Raw genomic sequence first — 20,027 nt, forward strand, 5'->3', positions numbered from 1 at the left:
CCGCCACCAGGGAGCCTGGTATGGGGGCCGGGACGATCTACAGCAGGGGTGAGGGTGGAAGAGGCATGGGGCACAGGGTGAGACACACAGGGCAGCCTCCCTGGGTGGAGAGGAAGGCCGAGGGTGCTGGAGTCTGCACATCCACCCAAGTCCCCTGTCCTTAGGCTGGCCACGATTCCTCCTGCCCCAGAACTGCTGGGGGATGTAGGGGCAGGAAGCTGGGGCGAGGGTTACAGCCAGGGCAGTCTGATGGCCAGAGAGGCCACCCCCTCCTGCCTGACACCCCGCTGCTGTGTGGAGCACAGTCATGGTCGTCACCCCGGTGCTGCCTGGGGGTCAGCTCTTCAGGCTCAGCCGTTACAGCAGGACCCAGGCTGCTGGGAAACAGTGAATGGGCGGCCCGGGGGACATTGGAGCACCTTTCGTCACTCAGTCCCAGACTCACAGGGATCCCCGCATGTGCGTACACACACACACACACACACCACACATCACACACACTCATTCACATTCACACTCGTGCACACCACACACACGCTCATTCACTCACACACACGCCACACATCACACACATTCACTCACATTCACACTTGTACACACCACACACATGCTCATTCTCTCACACACACGCCACACATCACACACGCTCTTATTCACTCACATTCACACTCATACACATACCACACGCACGCTCATTCACACACACATCACACACATCACTCTCATTTACTCACACCACACACACACCACACACATCACACTCTCATTCACTCATTCACACTGATACACATACCACACGCACGCTCATTCACACACACATCACACATCACACACTCTCATTTACTCACACCACACACACACCACACACATCACACACACTCATTCACATTCACACTCGTGCACACCACACACACGCTCATTCACTCACACACACGCCACACATCACACACATTCACTCACATTCACTCTTGTACACACCACACACATGCTCATTCTCTGACACACATGCCGCACATCACACACGCTCTTATTCACTCACATTCACACTCATACACATACCACACGCACGCTCATTCACACACACATCACACACTCTCATTTACTCACACCACACACACACCACACACATCACACTCTCATTCACTCATTCACACTCATACACATACCACACACACGCTCATTCACACACACATCACACACATCACACACTCTCATTTACTCACACCACACACACACCACACACATCACACTCTCATTCACTCATTCACACTCATACACATACCACACGCACGCTCATTCACACACACATCACACACATCACACACTCTCATTTACTCACACCACACACACACCACACACATCACACTCTCATTCACTCATTCACACTCATACACATACCACATGCACGCTCATTCACACACACATCACACACATCACACACTCTCATTTACTCACACCACACACACCACACACATCACACTCTCATTCACTCATTCACACTCATACACATACCACACAGCTCAAACATTCATTCACTCACACCCTCCACACATCACACACTCCTTCACACTCATACACTAACCACACATCACACACCACACATCACACACACTCATTCACTCATTCACACTCATACACTCACCACACAGCTCACACATTCACTCACTCTCCACACACCACACACATCACACACCACACATCACACACCACACATCACACACACTCATTCACACATTCACACTCATACACTCACCACACAGCTCACACATTCACTCACACTCTCCACACACCACACACATCACACACCACACATCACACACCACACATCACACACACTCATTCACACATTCACACTCATACACTCACCACACAGCTCACACATTCACTCACACTCTCCACACACCACACACATCACACACCACACATCACACACCACACACACACACTCATTCACACATTCACACTCATACACTCACCACACAGCTCACACATTCACTCACACTCTCCACACATCACACACTCATTCACACTCATATGCTCACCACACATCACACACCACACACATCACACACACTCATTCACTCACACACACTGACTCAATCATTCCTTCACACTCACACGCACACACACACCTGCAGCCAAGATAGGGCTCACCTCATGGGGCCAGGGGGACTCCAGGCGGGAGGGGCCCTGGCTGGGTGTCCTCGAGGGAAGGCTGTACTTCACAGCTGTGGCCTGCAGCCAGAGAGGACAAAGACTGTGGAAGGTCATCCAGCCTGTCGGGCCGGCCAGGGCTGGATGGCAGAGCTGTGCCCCCACACCCCTGGGCTCCCAGCTCATTTCCCCACTGTTCTCCCACCTCTGCTTCCCTTCGGGATGGCACTGCCAGGCCTGGGACACTGGTGCCCCAGAGCCCAGGCCCGGAGGGGCTCCTTGCAGGTGTGCGCCCAATGCCAGGGGCGTGACTGTGTGCTCTGGGGTGGCCCTGCCTGAGGACCCTACCCCAGGGGCTGGTTCCCCAACCTGCACCCAGAGCTCCAGCTCCTTGGCAGGCAGGAGTCCCTCCCACCCCTGCCGTGGCGTGAGCCATTCCCCAGCTGTGGCCTGGGTGGTGAGGAGATGAACCAGACAGCCCTCTGCAGATGGCCCCCCCGGGCACCCCCAGCTGGCAGCCCTCGCTCATGCCTGGCTGGGGGGTCTGAGGTGTGGGAGGAGCCGGCAGTCCTGGGACACAGCAATCCCTGGGCTGAGGATCAGTTCCCAGGACACTTCAAGTCCCTGCTGTGTCCTTTCCCAGGACGAGGATACGCCCTCTCTAGACCTCACTCTATTTCGGCGCGGTTTAATAGAAGCCTCCTCAGGCGGCTGCCGTGGGGGTTAGATGTGAACATGCGTGGAGAGGACTTGGTGGCACTCTCGGTAATGGAGGCTTAGCAGATGACACCGTTAACCCCAGGCCCAGGGTACAGTGGCCTCTGTCCCTCAGCCACGCAGGTTGAGCTCAGGTCAGGGTTGAGAATAAGCGAGGCCAGGGCACCCCCAGGCCAGGGATAGAGGCCTGGCCCTGGGCTTTGCCACCAGGGACCCCCGCTCATCCCTGTAGAGTGCGAGGGGCAGGGTCTGCCGGAGGAGGGGCCTGCTGACCGCAGCTAGGGAGATGCAGAGGTTTGCTGGGACTACTAGCCCCCAAAGGCAAAGCCACCCCAGAGCTGGGGAGATGGCGGCCCTGGAAATGAAGCAAGGCTGCCTGGGCCTCTCCTCACTCACCCTGAGCAGGGCCGTTGCTTCGTAAGGAGCGGCAGGGCCTCAGGGCCTCTGACCCAGCCAAGGCCTGCTAAGGGGGCCCTAGGAGCTCAGGGGTGCATGAAGCCGGGCCCCTCCTGCAAAGGCCCAGACCCAGGCCCTTAGGGGTCAGGAGATCAGCTCGGCTGCTCCTGCAGGCCCACCTGTCCCTTCCCTCTCCTGTGCCTTGCTGGGTTCATGCCACTCCTCAGACTCCCAAGAGTGAGGGCAAAGCCCCTGCCTTGGTTTCCCCAATAGTGCCTGGCCAGGTGGGGTAGGTCTGCAGCAGGGGCGTCCCCTGGGAGGGCAGCATTGTGACCCCCATGGTTGGAAGTTGGGGTGGTGCAGGCGGGGGCCGTGGAGGCAGGGTGGACCCTGCACGCGGATACACCTTAGAAAGGAGCCGGCCAGGCCGGGCGCGGTGGCTCACACCTGTAATCCCAGCACACCCTAGAAAGGAGCCGGCCAGGCCGGGCGCGGTGGCTCACACCTGTAATCCCAGTACTTTGGGAGACCAAGGCGGGTGGATCACGAGGTCAAAAGATCGAGACTATCCTGGCCAACATGCTGAAACCCCGTCTCTACTTAAAACACAGTGGTGGCATACACCTCTAGTCCCAGCTACTCAGGAGGCTGAGACAGGAGAGTTGCTTGAACCCGGGAGGCAGAGGTTGCAGTGAGTGAGATCACGCCACTGCACTCCTGCCCGGTGACAGAGTGAGACTCTGTCTCAAAAAAAGAAAAAAAAAGAAAGGACCCGGCCTCACTGGGCCTTTTTGTGCTAACAGCCCTGATTTCCACGGGTTTGGTGGAGGGAGCAGGGGGCTTCCTGCTTCTTGAGAGCCTCTGCCCCCAGGGCGGTATCTGTGAGTGGACCCGCTCCCTCCTGGGCCTCAGTTTCCTCCTCCTGCAAGTTGGCACCGGCCTGGGACGCCTGGGGCCGTCCCGATGAGCACTGAGGTCAGGGCTGGGAGGCCACGAGGTTCCCCCAGGAGGACGCACATAAATACCTCCTTGGCCTCATTATCTTCATTAGAGCCCGGGAGCCCGGGCGTGCGGAGCTGAGCAGGCAGGGCGCGTGAGTCACCTGAAAAGAATGCCCCCCCACCCTGGAGGGGGGAGAACGGGCTTCCAGCGCTGGAGAGGGCTCCCCCGAGTCCCCCAGCCCCTGACCCTGAGGTGTCTCCTGCTCCACCAGCCCCTCTCGCTCATCCTTTATCCCTCTCCTCCCCCAACACACACACACACACTCACCTCTCACCTCTGCCTGTAAACCCGGGGAGGAGCATCCACTCTGTGCCACGTTCTGAGCTGGTGACAGGAGACCCACAGCCACCCTGGCTCGGCCCTGCCAGCCCCTTTTCCCTCCTCAGACCCCGTGTATCCGAGGGCCGTGAGCTGACAGCTTTCCCTCCCTCCATTGTTGGCTCCCCTCTCAGCCCTCCTCAGGCTTCCCCCACCCCGTCCCCTCCAGGCTGTGTCTACTCACAGGCCAGGGGACCGGGCCCTGCCCCAGACCCGAGAGCCTCAGGGCTGCGATGGGTTTTTAGTTTTATTTTTGGTGGGAGAGGGGTATACATTCATGGAGACAGAGCTCTCCCATCCGAGACTTGAGTGGGAATTGGAATACAAGACCGGTCACCTCTGGGGAGGAGGCAAGGGGTGTGGGAGTAGCACTGAGTACCTCATGCAGGGATCAGACAAGCCTGAGCAGGGGAGGGGCCGTGTGCCCTCCTGCATCTCTTAAATATTCTTATGACATGATGATAGCTTAAAACCTTTTGTGATAAAAAACACTTGACAAACTATGAACAGACGGGAACTTCCTCAATCCCATAAGATTTCTATGAAAACTTGTCACTAGCACGGTACTTAGTGGTGCAAAAGACTTGACACTTCTCCCTTAAGAGGAGGAACAAGGCAGGGTGTCCCCATCACAACTTCTGCTCAACACGGTGCTGGAGGTGCCAGCCAGGGTGATCAGGCAAGAAAATAAGTAAAATGCCTACAGATTAAAAAGGAAAAAGTAAAACAATCTCTGTTTGCAGATGACAAGATCTTATGTAAAGAAAATCCTAAAGAATCCATTAAGAGACAATTAGAACTAATAAGTTCAGCAAATTTGCAGGATATAAAATCAATACGCAGAAATTGACTTTATTTCCATACACTAGAAATGCGGAATCTAAAATGAAATTTAAAGAACAATTCTATTTACAATAGCATAGAAAAGAATAAAATACTTAGGAATAACTTTAACAAAAGAAATGTAGTATTTGAGAGTACAAGGCACGCAGATCACCTGAGCCCAGGAGTTCAAAACCAGCCTGGGCAACATGGTGAGACCCCATCTCTACAAAAAATAAACAATAGCCAGGTTTTGGTCTCAGCTACTCAGGAGGCTGAGGTGGGAGAATCACCTGAACCTGGGAGGTCAAGGTTGCAGGGGGCCATAATCTCACCACTGCACTCCAGGCTGGGTGATGGAAGTGAGACCCTCTCTCAAAGAAAAAAAAAAAAAAAAAAAAAAAAGTAGGTCTTTTTATACTCTAAAAACTATAAAACGTTGTTGAAGGAAATTTTTAAAAATTACAACAAATAGACATCCCATGTTCATGAATCCCATGTTCATGAATTGGTCTTATTAAGACGGCAATACTCCCCAAATCTATCTAGAGATTCCACACAATCCCCCTCTCTTAAAGCTCTGAAATGTCTGTTTCTGTGAAGCAGAGACGGGCCCTTATTTGGGAGAGTTGAGGATCTCACCTTTATCCTTCCCTCAGGACTGCCCGCGGCTAACACCAGAGGACTGTCCGCCTTAGGGCAGTAAGTTAGTTGTAGAAGGAAAACCTGGATTCTGGGGTCAGACAGGCCTGGTATGAATTCCAAAACTATGTGACCTTGAGTATGTTGCTTAATCTCTCTGAGCCTCTTTTTCACAAGTATAAGGTGGGCATTGACATCACCTATCTCACAGGGTAGTGAAAAATACAGAATATTTGTGAAGCATCTCTCATGTGGTCCAGCATACTCAGGGTGCCCAACTAAGACTGGCTCCTGCACGCGCCTTCTCTCACCTCCAGCACCCCCAGTGCTCCTGGGTCAGATGGATGCACCCACCTCGGGACAGGCCCAGGCTTAGGGAAGGGTTGAGACCCAAGGTGATGGATGTTGCCTGGTGGCCCAACCTCCTGCCACAGAGCTGGGACCCGCTGGAGGCTCCCAGAGCCCTCGGGATCCTTCATCATCAGTGTAAAGGCAAGGTTCCCCCAACCCCCAGCTTCAAGGCTCCACAAAGAGATGGTTTGTGGGTGAATGGGAGACGCACAGCCGTGGCTTTTGGGAGGCTTGTGGAGGGGCGTCAACTGTGTGGCTAGACTGGAGGCTGGGGCTGCACGAGTTTCCCTGCACAAAAGCTGGGCCTCTGGGAGCCCCGAGCGAGGAATGTGCATAACGAGTAACATCTGTGGAGCGTAGCAGGCACAGGAATGAGCGACTATAAACTCATTTAATGCTGATAACAACGAGATGGGGGAAGCGGTCTTTGGCCTCTTGGCTGGCAGGTTTGCAGAGGTGGTAAGTGCTATCTTTCATCCCACGTTTACAGAGGAGGAAGCTGAAGGTAGCGGGCGGAAAGTGGCTGCGCTGGAGCCGAGGCCCAGGCTCTGGCTCTGATGCTCTTCACCACTTCTGTGTAGTTCCCCGGTCAGGAGCGTGAGGCAGCTGCCTTGGAAATGGCCACAGCCACTGTGAACTGGGTGAAGAAAGGTGTCACCTGGGCTAACACGGCCCGACTGGAGAGACAGAGTTGAATTCCCAGTTTTGTCGTTCACCAACTCTGTGACCTTGGGCAAAATCACTTACCCTCTGCAAGCCTCAATTTGCTCATCTATAAACCAGAGCTATAATCCACTTCTAGTTGATGGAAGAATTATGGATAACACATCGAAAGAGGCTGCAGGCCCAGTGAATAGCAGAGGCTTTTATTAGCCTTTTAGAATGTAGGGATGCAGTATGAGAAATAAATCTGGAGGAGCAAGTCATCGGACAGAGGGTCATAAATGCGTTTGGATTGGGCTATGATGGAGAAATCCGAGATTCTGTGAAAAGGGAAGGAAAAAGCATGCCAGGTGCCAGGAATAGAAATAGCCAAAGTAGGGAGGTGGGAAGGTTCGAGGAGGAAAGTCAGACCCTCTCCAAGCATTACAACATTCAGCCTTCCCAAGAGCTCACTTCATAGAGGAGACACTGGAGCCTAAAGCATTGAATAACCTTCCCTGAGGCTGTGCAACAGCAAGGGGTGGAGAAGGAATTCCCCTCTGTGGACTGCTAGCCTGCGGCCTCCCTAGCCTGACTCCCTGTGGGATGAAGTGTGGGCTGTGGGCTGGGCACCTGGGAGGAGGAGTGGGGTGCAGAGGGAACGGGTGGCCTGGATCAGGCACCCAATAGTCCTGCCTTGAAAACTCCAGGAAATTGACCCAGGGTGAAAAATAGAGAGACACACCGGCAAAGTCAAACCATAGTGGGAAAAAATGTGAAGTCCAGCAAGGAGTGATTGCCATCAAGTCAAGACAGTGGCTACATTTAGGGGGAAGGAGGAAGAGAAGCTTGGGACTACTGGGAGGGGCCCCCCAGGAGGAGGATAGCTTCTGGGGTGCTGGAAATGTTCCCACGATCTGTGTGGCTGCAGGCATTTCCTTTTGAATCATTTATTCCACTGCACATTTGTCTTGCATGCACCTTAGTTGATGCCTATTTCATGGTAAAAGTTTTTGAGGCCAGGCGCAGTGGCTCACGCCTGTAATCCCAGCACTTTGGGAGGTTTAGGCGGGCGAATCACAAGGTCAGGAGTTCGAGACCAGCCTGGCCAACATGGTGAAACCCTGTCTCTACTAAAAATACAAAAAAATTAGCCGGGCATGGTGGTGGGTGCCTGTAATCCCAGCTACTCGGGAGGCTGAGGCAGGGGAATTGCTTGAACCAGGGAGGTAGAGGTTGTGGTGAGCCAAGATTGTGCCACTGCACTCCAGCCTGGGCAACAGAGTGAGACTCCATCACAAAAAAAAAAAAAAAAAAAAAAAAGAAAAGAAAAAAAGAAAGAAAGAAAAGACAGAAAGAAAAGTTTTCTAAAAGAAAACACAAAAACCCCACAATAATAGGGCCGCGAAAGGGAGCATAGCCACAGGTAAGACTGAGACTTTTACATCTCTAGGAAGTATTGTATATAGGCCGGGCCAGTGGTTCACACCTGTAATCCCAGCACTTTGGGAGGCTGAGGTGGGTGGATCACCTGAGGTCAGGAGTTTGGGACCAGCCTAGCCAACATCGTGAAAACCTGTCTCTACCAAAAATACAAAATTAACTGGGTATGGTAGTGCGCCTGTAATCCCAGCTACTCAGGAGGCTAAGGGAGGAGAATCGCCGAACCCAGGAGGCAGAGATTGCAGTGAGTCGAGATCACACCACTGCACTCCAGCCTGGGCGACAGGGCAAGACTCTGTTTCAAAAAAAAAAAAAAAAAGTAAAGTATTGCTGCACCACAATCCTTGAAAGTCGGGATGATATGGATGCATTTTGGGGAACGCAGGAGAAAATGACTTGAGAAGTGGTAGAAGGGATCTGATCGGCCAGGCATGGTGGCTCACACCTGTAATCCCAGCACTTTGGGAGGCCGAGGTGGGTGGATCACGAGGTCAGGAGATCAAGACCATCCTGGCTAACACAGTGAAACCCTGTCTCTACTAAAAATACAAAAAAAAAAAAAAAATTAGCCAGGCGTGGTAGCAGGCACCTGTAGTCCCAGCTACTCGGGAGGCTGAGGCAGGAGAATGACGTGAACACAGGAGGCGGAGCTTGCAGTGAGCCAAGATTGCACCACTGCACTCTAGCCTGGGCAACAAAGCCAGACTGCGTCTCAAAAATAAATAAATAAATAAATAAATAAATAAATAAATAAATAGAAGGGGTCTGATCAGCTCCAGTATAGACCCCAGGTCTGGAACGGGATCCAGGCGGCCGCACACACAGGGCTTGCTTCTGGGATGGCTCCTGTTTTCGTACATAGCATATAATGCTTTTACAATAGAGAACAACCCAGATGCTTCACAAAGGGCAGCGATGCTCATGGCTGCTGAGCAGGGCTGGCCAGGCGGTGGTGAGGCTGCGCTCCAGAGGCCGCCCCTCCATTGGCCCATTTTCCAGAGGCCCAAGTGATAAGGCTGGTGTCTCCCCTGGACTTGTAATGCAGTCAGTCAGGCAGTCTGCCCACTGGAGCCAGAGCCCCCCTTCTTCCGGAAAAGTCTATCAGCATGTCTCCCCTATCTGGGTGCCTCGGAAGCAGTGCTGCAGAGAGGGCCCTGCTGGCTGGGTCTGCCCTCACCTCTCTCCTCTGGAGGCCAGCAGGATAGCATCTGGGAGGAGCAAATCACCCGCAGCTCCGCTCACTTCCTTTCCTAGGGAAACCCCTCTGCCCAGAAGTTTGGGGCCTGGATCAGGCTAGTGGGCCAGGGAGTGTGGCTGCAGCCCTGGGGGAGGCTCAGAGGCTGGGATCCACCTGGCCCGGGGTTCCTGCCTGACATAATGCCCCTCCTGGTTAAGCCCCTCCAAGCTTGGCTCTTATACCAACACAGTCTGAGGGTCTGAGTCCCCATCATGTTTACCCTGGGATTCAGGGAGGTGAGGAGCACCCAGAAAGCAGAAGGAAATCCTTTGGCTACTTGGAAACAGAAAGGGGAGAATAAGGCATCATTTAAAAAGTTCAAAGCTAGACACACTATGAGAAAATAAATATTTGCAATATATGTAAAATATAAAGTGTTAGTATCCTGAATCTGCACACAAGAAAAAGATAATACAATAGAAAAATAAGCAAAAGGTGGGGAGAAGACATTCCCAGAAGAAAATAAAATGGTTCATAAACTTATAAAAAGATGCTTATTTGCTCCAGTACAAATAGACAATAATGAGATATTTTTTTCTCTACCAGACTGGAAAAAAGTAAAATATTGGTAATATGCAGTGCTGGGGAGGATGTGGCTGAATGGCTCATTTACTATCAGTTTGAATGAAAATGGATGCAGCCTTTTTGGGGTTAATTTAGCAATAGCTGTTCAACATTTAAGTACATATTGCTTTCAACCCAGCAATTCCATGTCTAGGAAAATATTGCATAAAAGCACTTTTTTTTTTTTTTTTTTTTTTGAGACGGAGTCTCGCTCTGTCTCCCAGGCTGGGGCACAGGTGGCAGGATCTCGGCTCACTACAAGCTCCGCCTCTCGAGTTCAAGCAATTCTCCTGCCTCAGCCTTCCGAGTAGCTGGGACTACAGGCGCCCGCCACCACGCCCAGCTAATTTTTGTATTTTTAGTAGAGATGAGGTTTCACCATGTTGGCCAGGCTGGTCTCGATCTTCTGACCTCGTGATCCGCCCGCCTCGGCCTCTCAAAGTGCTGGGATTACAGGCGTGAGCACTATTGTGCCCGGCCTCATAAAAGCCCCTGCTATGAAGGTAGTATGGAAAGATGTCCATGCAACTTTGTGTCTGAATTAGCAAAATATTAGAGGCAGCTGAATGCCCACCAAGAACAGGTTGCTCCAATAAACTATGGCGCCTCTACTATGAATCCCAGGCATGGCATGACTGAGTAAGATCTTTTTTGATAGTGTGTCTTTAAGAGAAGAAGCAAGTCCTGGAGGAATATGTAGAAGATGAGCTCAAGTTTTCAGAAACAAAACAAATCAAAGGTAGATAATAATAGAGAATAAACACACATAGAGAGAGGGAGACAGTCAAATCCACAGAGTGGAACTGGAAGGAGGTGGCTGGGGATGGGGTAGACATTCATTTATTTCTCTTTCAAGTATTCTGTGAATATTTATTGAGAAACTAGTATGAACAAATGCTACTCTAAGTGCTGGAAATACAGCACCTTTCTTTTTTTCTCTCTTTTTTTTTTGTGTGTGAAAGGGTCTTGTTCCGTCACCCAGGCTAGAATGCAGTGGCTCGATCACAGTTCACTGCAGCTTCAATCTCCCTGGCTCAAGTCATCCCCCCACCTCAGCCTCCTGAGTAGCTGGAATCAAAGCCTGGCTAATTTTTAAAATTTTTTATAGAGACAAGGTATTGCCATGTTGCCAGACTGATCTCAAACCCCTGGGTTCAAGGAATCCTCCTGCCTCAGCCTCCCAAAGTGCTGGGATTACAAGCGTGAGCCACTGCGCCCAGCCAAAGCTCACTTCTTCCTTTAGATCTTTTGTGCCGTTTTAACATTTTTTCAGCAAACATGTAAAGAAAAGTTAGAAAATAAAAGGGATGATCTTGAGAGATCCGGCCAAAGCTCTCAACTGAAGGTGACAGTTGGCGTCTGGGGGTGAGGGTGGGGACCGGAGTGTGCTCTGGGCTATGTGCAAATTGGCGCGTCCCTGAACCCTTCATCCTTTTCAGCTGCCTCTGGCCTCTTTGGCAGGACGGCTTCCCTCAGAACCACCCCACCCACCCCGTGCTCACTGGGAGCCACTGCCTGTCTCCCTCTGTGGCCCTTCTAGGTTGGTCTTTCTGAAGGGCAGAGACCACTGGCGCCCCTACTGCCACCCCAGGGCCCTAAGGCTGAAGCCTCTGAGATGGCTGCCTCCAGCCCTCCTTCCCCATGAAGCCTGAGCCTCCTACTGAAACCATCACTGTGCCAGGCCTAGGCCTTGGCTCTGGGGCCCCCGTCCCTCTCTGCCAGGCAAAGCCCACTCACCCTGAAACTGCCCAGCTGCCTTCTGGTGTTGGCCCTGCTTCTGGCAATGCCCTTGGCCCGCCATTTTGTCATGGTCTCAGAAGCTGGAAACCAGCTTCACTTATAAGGAAAGGGATGTATGTATATGTGTGTGTGTGTGCGTGTGCGTGTGTGTGTGAGTGTGTCTGTGTAGCCTTGAGGGGTGGTAATCTCAGAGGCTCCTGGGTCCTCTGCAGTCTCAACCAGGGCCCCAAAGTCAACAGTTGATAGATGGGAGGTTCTCCCTCAATGGGCAGAGAGTCCTGCTGCAGGGGACCCAGGTGGGGCAGGGAGAGGGACAGTGGCCATCCTCTCCCCTCATGGCCACCAGCCATTTTTGGGAGCCACACACGAGTCCCCCTGGACCTGGACTGTTCAACAGGCAGCGGTAGTTGGGAGGAGAGACACCAGCAACCCCTCACTCAGACCCTGATGTCCCTTAGCGCCCACCAGTTCTCCCTGTTACTGCAGAAATGGGAGGAGCAATGCAGGACCGTCAAAGCCCCCGCCGGCGGACACTCCTCACAGACCAATTAACCCCCCTCCCCTGCTCCCGCGCTTCCCAATTTTCTTAAAATTAAACTTTAAAAAAATTACAGAACACACTTGTTACTTTACAAATCCGAACAGTAGGGACGTATACACAGTAAATGTTGAAAAACCTCCACTCCCCTCCCACTCGCCAGAGCTTTCTCCTCTTAATAGTGGAGAGCGAATCCTGCCAGACCCACCCCAGTATAGAGAAGCATTTCTTGTACACATGCACATTGTCACCAAAATGCTTCCCGTTCTCCTACTGCCTCCAAAGTCAGCTCCCCAGCTTGGGGCCTGGGATCCTGCCTAATCCGTCCACCTGGCACATCTCGTTTTATTCCTGTATCCATTCAACAAATATCTAAGCATCTGTTGTAGAGAACCAGACAGACAGACTCAGTCCGTGTGGAGCCTGCGCTCTGGTGAAGGAGACCGCAAGTAAACCAAGGAGATACTCTTGGATGTCGCTAAGTGTTTGTCGCTCCAGACCCTTTGTCACTGTCTCCTCGCCTGGAAGACCTTCACTGTACCACTGATGTTGCAATTCCTCCCCATTCTCTGAAATGCATCTCTTCCTAATTACCCAGCCTGCTGGGATCTTTCTCCTCCTCCAAACTTCTTCACTACTTGGTAAGTGGTGCTATGTACTTTGGCTTTCACTATGAAGTCACATTTGTCCTGTGAAAGCGTTAGGCACCTAAGTTGATCACCTGGGGCGTGCCAGGTTCCATGCTACAGAGTTGAGGCCCGTTGATTGAAGGTCACAACCCTACAAATTTGTTATGGCCATTTTACATATGAGGAAACTGAGGCACAGAGAAATAAAAAGACTGACTCAAGGCCACATAGGGTTGAAGCCCGGGTGAGCCTGACCTCCAAGCCCAGGAAGGTTCTGCAAACTCCACTGCAGGAATCAGGTCCTGGTCCTATAGCCCCCATGACAGCCATCCCTGATTGCCTAGGGCAGCCCTGGCTTCAGTCCTTCTCCCCAGCACATCCAGAGCTTTGTTCTGAAAACGTGCTGTTCATCCCCTGAACCTTGTGCTAGCTGAGTAGTGTGGTTTAGAAAAAAAGATGGGGTGTGGATTTTGTGGGTGCCCCCCACTTTGCCCACCTCACGAAGGGGAGAGGAAAGGTCTGTGCATGGAAGAAATGCCAGGCTGAGAGAGGAGTGGGTGGGAGGAGGGGGCGGGCCCTGGGCTCTGCCTGCACTGACGAATCCTCCCAGCGTGTTTTGACACGTCTCCCTCCGAGGAGGGTGTAATTATTTTCAGTAAGGGTTTCCTAACGTATCATTAATGGATCGTTTCCCGCCCGCTGCAGAAGGCGGTTGCTGAGAGACTGGGTGAAGGGGCACATTCTCTAAATGTGTATGAGAATCTAGAGGAAGCTGGATGGTGGCCCAGCTGCCACATCAGCCCACTCTGCTCCCCAGCCCCCTCCTCACCACAGCAGACGCCCAGGAGCCAAGCGTTCCCTGCCCAGCACTGGGGGAATGAGACATTCTGGAGCTTTCTTTGTGCCTTTATCCAGGATGGATTCGTCCCAGCCCACTGGGGCCCGGGTTACCTTGTACTGCATGTTTCTTCAACGGTGGCTGTGTCCACACTGCAGTGGCGTGAGGCTGTGTGTCACCGCCTGCTGGTGGGATTCAGTGACCTTTTGAGAGGACTGGTGGAAACACCAAACACCAGCTCCTTTATCTGGGCAACTTTTGGCAAACTGCTTATCCTCTCTGAGTTCAGTTCTCTGTCCATAAAATGGAGATGGTAAGGGTGGAGGGGTGGGTATAGAAAGGTAGCTTAAGGTGCGGTGGCTCACGCCTGTAATCCCAGCACTTTGGGAGGCTGAGGGAAGCAGATCATGAGGTCAGGAATTCGAGACCAGCCTGGCCAACATAATGAAACCCTATCTCTACTAAGAATACAAAAATTAGCCAGGTGTGCTGGTGGGCACCTGTAATCCCAGCTACTCAGGAGGCTGAGGCAGAATTCCTTGAACCTGGGAGGCGGAGGTTGCAGTGAGCTGAGATCATGCCACTGCATTCCAGCCTGGGCGACAGAGCGAGACTCTGTCTCAAAACAAAGGCTGGGCGCGGTGGCTCACGCCTGTAATCCCAGCACTTTGGGAGGCCGAGGCGGGCAGATCACTAGAGGCCAGGAATTCAAAACCAGCCTGGCAACATGGGGAAACTTTGTACCTACTAAAAATACAAAAAAATTAGCCGGCGTGGTGGTGGACCCCTGTAATCCCAGCTACTCGGGAGGCTGAGGCAGGAGAATCGCTTGAACCCGGGAGGCAGAGTTTGCAGAGAGCCGAGATTGTGCCACTGCACTCCAGCCTGGGCGACAGAGTGAGACTCCATCTCTAAAAAGAAAAAAAAAAAAAAAAAACAGAAAGAAAAGTTGGTTCATGGGTACAAACATGTAGTTAGATAGAAGAAATAAGCTCTAGTGTTTGACAGCACAGCATGAGGACTTCAGTTAACAATTATTTATTGTATATTTTAAAATAGCTAGAAGAGAAGATTTGAAACGTTCCCAACACAAAGAAATGACAAATATTGGAAGTACTAGATATCCTCATTGCCCTGATTTGATCACTACACATTGTATGCATGTATCAAAAGATATCACACGCAGCCCCAAATACGTACAATTATTATGTATCAAAAAAGCCAAATAACCAAACTTACACCAAATAAAATCAAGTACTGTAACAGCAAAAAATACATTAATTAAAAAGATAAAAAGCAAAAAACAATTATATTTAAGAGAAAAAATGGAGATGGTGCTGTGAGTTTGTAGAAATTCTGAGAGAATTTGGCTGGGGGCCAGTGGCTCACGCCTGTAATCCCAGCACTTTGGGAGGCCAAGGCGGGCGGATCACTCGGTCAGGAGATTGAGACCATCCTGGCTGACACGGTGAAACCCCATCTCTACTAAAAATACAAAAAATTAGCCGGGCGTGGTGGCAGGCGCCTGTAATCCCAGCTACTGGGGAGGCTGAGGCAGGAGAATGGCGTGAACCCGGGAGGCAGATATTGCTGTGAGCCGAGATCGTACCACTGCAGTCCAGCCTGGGCGACATAGCGAGACTCCACCTCAAAAAAAAAAAAAAAAAAAAAAGGAATTCTGAGAGAATTAGAGCTAATGTTTGAAAAGAGGTCAGAATAAAATGTGCTCAAGAACTGGTAGTTATTGCTGTTTGGGGTTATGTGGATTTTGATTCATTCATTCAACAAAGACTTATTCTGTGCTTCCCCAGCTGGAGGCGGGCACCTTTATAGGCTCTCCGGATGCATCAGTGAACACAAGGGGCAAAGATTCCTGTCCAAATGGAGTTGACGTTCTAGTGGGAGAAGTTAGCCTCTAAGCAATAACACCATAAGAAAATTGTATGAGGCCGGGCGCGGTGGCTCAAGCCTGTAATCCCAGCACTTTGGGAGGCCGAGACGGGTGGATCACGAGGTCAGGAGATCGAGACCATCCTGGCTAACACGGTGAAACCCCATCTCTACTAAAAAATACAAAAAACTAGCCGGGCGAGGTGGCGGGCGCCTGTAGTCCCAGCTACTCAGGAGGCTGAGGCAGGAGAATGGCGTAAACCCGGGAGGTGGAGCTTGCAGTGAGCTGAGATCCGGCCACTGCACCCCAGCCTGGGTGACAGAGCAAGACTCCGTCTCAAAAAAAAAAAAAAAAAGAAAATTGTATGAAATAGTAGAAGGTAATAAATGCTATAGTGACAAATGGAGTTGACATTTTATTTTAGTTTTTTGACACAGAGTCTCACTCTGTCACCCAGGCTGGAATGCAGTGGCGCTATCTTGGCTCACTGCAACCTCCCAGGTTCAAGTGATTCTCGTGCCTCAGCCTCCTGAGTAGCTGGGACTACAGGCGCCCGCCACCATGCTCAGCTACACTATTGTATTTTTAGTAGAGACGGGGTTTCATCATGTTGGCCAGGCTGGTCTCAAACTCCTGGCCTCAAGTGATCCACCTGTCTCAGCTTCCCAAAGTCCTGGGATTGCAGGTGTGAGCCACCGCACCTGGGCCAGGAGTTGAAATTTTAAATAGAGACGGTGACACTGAGCCGCGACTTGAAGGAGGTGAGAGAGTGGGTGGTACAGGTACAGAGAGCACAGCCAGGACAGAGGCCAAGGGCAGGGCATGGCTTGGTGTCTGCTGATCAGCAAGGAGGGCTCTGTGGCTGTGGCTGGAATGAAGTGATCGATTGGGGCATGGGGGCGTGGGGCCGGTCAGGTAGGTCCTTACAGACCAGTCATCCTCCAACTTGAGCCAGGGCTGTCAGGATCACCCGGAGGACTTGGGAAGGCCCAGCTTGCTACTCCCCCAGCCCCAGCCAGAGTCTCTGGTTCAGCAGGCCCAGGCCAGGGCCTGAGAGATTGCATTTCTAACAAGCTCCCGGGCGCGCGTGTGGGTGATCGGGGGCCCAACGTTGAGAGCCGCTGTGAAGATCACTGCCAGTTCTTTGGTTTTACCCTGGGTGAATGGCAGCCCTTGGAGGGGTCAGCATTTTGAGCAAAGACTCAGTGACATTCCCTGAATTTTGAAAGGATTCTCTGGTTGCGATGTTGATGTGAGGCTGCAGGGGAACAAGGGTGGACACAGGAACGAGAGTGAGGAATCGAAATTTCCAGACGAGAGTGCCGTGGTAATGCCGGTGGGGAGGTGGTGGATTCTGGCCATATTTTGAAGGCAGAGTCAATAGGATTTCCCAATGGATTGGACACTAGGTACAAGAGAGAGAGGTCAAGGGTGACTGCAAAGTTTTTGGCCTGAGTAATACGAAGCTGCCATGAGCCCAACTGGGGAGTCCTTCAGGGAGAGCAGTTTGCGGAGGAGACGCTCAGGAGCTCAGGTTCGTCATATTGAGTTTGATAAGGTCACTGGAGGTCGATGAGGAGAGGTCAAGGAAGCTGTTGGAATTGTGAGCCTGGACTTGAGGAGAGAGGTCTGGGTGGGAGAGTAAATGTGGGTGTTGTCAGCCATCAGGTGAGACTGGATGAGACCACCAGGAGACGGGGAGCCAAAGGAGCAGAGTGGACTGAGTTCTTGGCATCTAACCCAAGAGGGCAGGGAGGAGAGAAAGGAGTCTAGGAGGAGGCAGGGGAGGAGAGAGAGGAGAGGGGGAGGGGGGGAGGAAGGGGGAGAGGAGAAGGGGAGGAGGATGGAGAGAAGGGAGGAAGAGGAAGCAGGGGAGGAGGGGGAAGGGAAGAAGGAGGAGGGGGAAGGGAAGAAGAGGAGGAGGGGGAAGAAAGGGGAGGAGGGGGAAGGAAAGGGGAGGAAGGGAAGGAAAAGGGAGGAGGGGAAGGGTAAAAGGAGGAGGGGGAAGGGAAAAAGGAAGGGTAGAGGGGGAGGGGGAGGACGAGGGGGAGGAGCCTGTGTGAGGAGGGAAAGGCAGGAGGGTTGTGCCTAGAAATGAAGAAAATGAGTCAGGGAGGAGGCCATCCCTGCGAATGCTGCTGACAGATCAGATACATCAGGCCAGGTGAGGACTCAGACCCCTCGCTGGGCTCAGTATCACAGGTGACTTGGGTTCCTCTCATTCCTTCAGGTTCGTGACTGACCCAGTCGTGCATTCATTCAGGTACCTGCTGAGCACCAGCTCAGGGCCGGGCTATATTCCAGGCAGTGTCAGGGCCATGGGGAAATGGCAGCCCCTTCCTACCCTTGAGGCAGGTTCCGGGGCACCCTGGCATGTGCAAAGCACTTTAGCCATTTCAAGGGGTCTCTGCAGAAATTCTTCATCTCATTCTTCACAGGGGCATGCGGGAAGAAGGGAAAATATTGTTATCTGCGGGCCCTGTGGCCCAGTGTGGCTCTGAAGGGCTTAGGTGGTGGAGTTTTGATGAGAATCTAAGTTTTCAGGCCTTCCCGTGTGTCAAGGCTGCCTGGAAGAAAGCCTCCGGGTAGTTGGAGGACACTTGAGCAGTCGTTCTGTGTTTTTCCTGGGTTTTCTACTTTCTAATTAAATAAGTTATTTATTTAATTATATCATGAATTTGTGTCAAGTGCACATGATTTAGGTGATAAAAAAACACACAGTGTGGAGAGGACGCCTTTCTCCCTCCCGACCTTCCGGAGTCCCGGCCGTCCCAGGCTTGCTGTGCGTCTTCCGGGGTCCATGCTGACAGCAGCAACTGAGGTAGCAGGGAGGCTTCTCCCATTATATGCATGGGTCTCATGGTGGGTGTGCTTTTGCAATTTGCTTCTTGTTCTCACGGTGTCTTGAAGAACCTTGTCAGAACCAAAAATCCATTTTCATAGACTCTGGTGGCCTGAATGCTGCCCAGCCCCCAGCCCCTTGGGATCCCCTCCCCACCTCCCTGCTCAGTTGGGCCAGGGAGGCTCCCAGCCAGGAGGTCAGAGGCAAAAGGAGGCGGTGAGGAAGTCCCACTCCCCACCTCCTGCCCCAAGAGGCTGAGGCTTGGTCAAGGCTGTGTTCTTCCCGCGACCCCCCACCGAGTCCCGGAGGTCAGTCTTCAAAAAGCAGCTCTGTCACCTGCCCCAGAACCGGAACTGTCTTCCTCCTATGCCTTCAAGCTGGGCAGGTGGTGCCTGGTCCGGTCTCTCCTAACCTGCCCCCACTTTTTTTTTTTTTTTTTAGACGGAGTCTGGCTCTGTCGCCCAGGCGGGAGTGCAGTGGCACGATCTCGGCTCACTGCAAGCTCCGCCTCCCGGGTTCACGCCATTCTCCTGCCTCAACCTCCCAAGTAGCTGGGACTACAGGCACCCACTACCACGCCCGGCTAATTTTTTGTATTTTTTTAGTAGAGATGGGGTTTCACTGTGTTAGCCAGGATGGTCTTGATGTCCTGACCTCGTGATCTGCCCGCCTCGGCCTCCTAGACTGCTGGATTACAGGCGTGAGCCACCGCGCCATGCGCCCAACTTTGTAAGTTGTTCTTCTACCCTCTTGTCTTTGTCACCCCTTCGAGGCCTCTCTAGGACTCCCTGTGGGGACCATGCCCCAGGCAAGCACTTTCTAGGTCCAGGCACAGCTCTGGGTCCTTTTCAAGCATTAACTGATACAGTCCTCACAGCAGCCCTCAAGATAGGAATTGTCAGCACGATTTTGCAGGTGAAGCACCAAGGTCCAGTAAGGTGAAGCACCTTGATCTAACTCACCCTGCAGGCATATTACCTGGGCCCCTAGGATGGAATTGTGTCTCATGTTTTCTACATGTGACCTTTGGGGCATTTGAAGCCAGGAGTGTGCTGGGTGTGGACACGGGATAGCTTCTGCTAATTGCCCACCTTCCTTCTCTTCCTTCCTTTCCTGCCTCCCTCTCAGGCCATCCAGCCCTCAGGAGTAGCTGCTCCGGAGGCCAGTGTAGTGGGGCAGGTCTGAGGCCTTGGTGGAGGCAGGCTCAGATTCAAGGAAGACACCGTGTTGCAGGGGCAGCCCAGAGAGGAGAGGAAGCCCA

The 20,027-nt window shown here is 52.3% G+C and overlaps 1 pseudogene; it reads left to right on the plus strand.

The window, feature by feature from the left end:
* The first annotated feature begins 819 nt into the window (after positions 1–819).
* On the plus strand, positions 820–2,585 carry LOC139360121 (mucin-3A-like; annotated as a pseudogene).
* Positions 2,586–20,027: the final 17,442 nt, after the last annotated feature.

This window comes from Macaca nemestrina, chromosome 19, assembly GCF_043159975.1.
Source record: "Macaca nemestrina isolate mMacNem1 chromosome 19, mMacNem.hap1, whole genome shotgun sequence".
NCBI lineage: Eukaryota > Metazoa > Chordata > Mammalia > Primates > Cercopithecidae > Macaca > Macaca nemestrina.